This window comes from Populus alba, chromosome 1, assembly GCF_005239225.2.
Source record: "Populus alba chromosome 1, ASM523922v2, whole genome shotgun sequence".
NCBI classification, from domain to species: Eukaryota; Viridiplantae; Streptophyta; class Magnoliopsida; order Malpighiales; family Salicaceae; genus Populus; species Populus alba.
Genome location: NC_133284.1, coordinates 39,938,360 through 39,941,650, shown reverse-complemented (window position 1 = coordinate 39,941,650; position 3,291 = coordinate 39,938,360).

Below are 3,291 nucleotides of genomic sequence, written 5' to 3'. Positions count from 1 at the left end.
AAATTTGTTATTTTGAACTTATGACATTATACAATTATAAAAATTTTCATATTATTGTTTAGGTGCTTCTTTCAAAATACATAATATCTTGTTAAGTTTACAGACTTTTTTTCTTGTCCTTTAACAAAAAAAAACTCCTTAGGTTATTCTAAATAAGTTTCTTCATTAAGATTACCATTTAAAAAAGCTATTTTTTCATTTATATGATGTTTTTAAAATTTGTTAATAGTTGTAATGACTATTAATATTTGTATAGAAGTTATTATTGACACAAGTGAATATGTGTCAGAATATTCCACACCTTTTTGAATCCTTTAATAACAACTCGTACTTTATATTCTTAATAATTCCATTATCTTTTATTTTTATTTTAAAGATCTACTTATGTCCTAATGGTTTACTTCCAAGTTAAAGATTCGCTAGTTTTCATGAATTATTGTTCATAATATATTCAATTTCATTATTGACTGTCACTTCTAATAGATAGCTTAAGAATAGGACATTGCCTTAAAGTAGGTCCAAGATTTATTTTCTAACAAATATGTTAGAAAAATATTACTACATATTTTTTCATTTTTTCCTTTTTACTTCTTATAAAATCAACTTCATCATCTTCCAATTAATAATGCTATTTAAGCTAACTTCAATTATTGTCTTAAACAAACAATTATCTTATGCATCCTTAAAAGGAAACATATTTTTAAATAATATAGCATTTATTGATCCCATAATAGTATTCAGATGAATGTGCTAAATATTTGACTTGTACATAAAAAATCGATATACATTACTATTATAGGCATATCTGATAAATAAATAAATAAAAACACAATCTATAGTTTTAAAATGCTTACAAACTTATCATTATGGAATCCATCATTTGTTTAAGTGTTTAATTTTTACTTTCCACAATATTATTTTGTTAAGGTGAATAAAGAGTAGTAGTTTGGTGGATAATTGTATTTTGAGAACAAAATTCACTAAAAAGTATTTTGTACTCTGTACCTATATCATTTCTTGTCATCTTTATTTTCTTATTAAATTGATGTTAAAATTTATTCATTTAATGTTTAAACATTTTATAAGCCTCGTCTTTACTTATAAGCAAATAGATATAATAATACATTGTGTAATCATCTATAAAAATAATATTGAGCTTTTTTTTCACTTATAGTTTGCAAAAACTTTAAATTACCAATGTCTAAATGAATTAAATCTAGAGGTTAATATTTCCTTTAATTATTTTTAAAAAAAATTTTGTGAATTTTTATTATGCATAAACCTCACACATATGTTTTTTTCTCAACAACCATATTAGGTAATAATTTAAGATAAATTAATCTTTTGTATAAAATTATAATTTACATGTCCTAGTCTATCACACCACATATAACAAGACTCATGAAAGTAAGAACAAGATGTATTATTCTTATTATTTATCTCATCCTCAATTACAATAGTTATTATATTTATTTTGAAGGAATCACAAAGATACCCCTTTTATATAAACATTCTATTTTTAGATAGTATAAATTTATCACTCTCAAAGACCATATTAAAACCATTTTTAAACAATAATGAGCTAGACATTAAGTTTTCTCTACTGTTAGCAATATAAAGCATATTGTTGAGGGTTTTAGCTTTCTAGAAATCATTTTTATTGTGACTTTCTCAACACCTAGTACCTTAAAACTTGAAGAATTTCTCATGTAAAAGTGTTCATCATCCCTTTATTTATAAGTAGAAAACATCATCTTCACAAGGTATACATGTCTTATTGCATAAGTATCAACCTGCAACTACTCTGGTTTATTGATTATATTGACTTTGGAAATAGTTGTAAACAAATTCATTTCTAAAACTTCATTTATGAGGTGATCAAATTCAGTGATATTGGCTTGAGTAATTAATTTCTTAAGGTTTTCTTATTGAGCTCTTTTCTACAATCATTGCTTTGGAGTCTAACCTTATTGCATATGAAAAAATTTCCATTCAACTTTTTTGCAATCCCCTTTCCTTTCACAATAAGCTTTTTATTATTATTATTATTATGGGTCCTTGCCACTTGTTTCATAATATTTGTTTTATGGACCATATCAAAAGAGTTGGCTCTTTTTTTAAATAGTTTATTATCCTCTAAAATATGATCTTCAACTCCCATTTATTTATGCATAAGGTAGTTCTTAAAGTCTTTTCAAAATAGTGATAAATTTTCAATAATTATAATTACTTGGAAGGATTCATTTAAAATCATATCTTCAGCATAAATGTCATGCAAAACGAGCTGAAAATCTTGAACTTGTCTAATAATAGTCCTTAAATTAACTATTATAAAATTTAAAAGTTTACTAGCTATGAACTTTTTCATATCAACATCTTCAGCCTTGTACTTTTAGTCTAAACATTCTTCTCATAATGTCTCTGTATTTTTTATTGAACTATACACATCATATAATATGTTATCCAATCTAGTCAAGATATAGTTTTTGCATACAAAATCGTTATGATTTCATGCGTCTATAATTATCACAATGGTAGAACCAGATTCACCATCTAATAGTTTTGATGTATTTTTTGTCAACTTTACCAAGTTCTAGGTGGTTAGATAGAATAGTATTTTTTTGTTTCCATCTCTTGAATTTAAATATATTAAAAATTTTAGGTTTCTCACCATACATCAACAAAGATGATGGTTCAATTTATATCGAAGTAGTACTTGTCAAAGTAATGTTAGTTTAAGTAACCAAATCTTGAGTAGAAGACATGATTTGTAATCTATAACAACAACCAAAAATATATAATTAAGTTTAGCTTATAAACATGCAATACAAAAAAAAAAAGATCACTAATAGATTGACTATACAATTAGAAACTATATTTAGATATGACAATCAGATATGAAAAGAACACAAGATAATGAGAAACTCGGTTTAGTATTAATATTATTAGTGATGTATTGATGATAGTAATTATATAGTGTAGATTGCAAGCAATTTTATATCAAGGAGAGAGTATAAACTTGCAAAATAATTTTTTTAAAAAAAACTTAGAATGCATACTAAGCAAATAATAGGATATTTAAAGTTGTACTTGATTCAACAAAGATCCTGACACACACACACACACATACATATATATATATATATATATATATATACAATGTAGATATTTGTTGCACCAATATAAAATTGGGACCTTAAAAAATTAAAGGGAATATAAGGAAAAATGGAGTCATCACCTAGTTCTTTAAAGAGACTAAGAATCCTAAAATATTGACTCCAAAGATTTGAG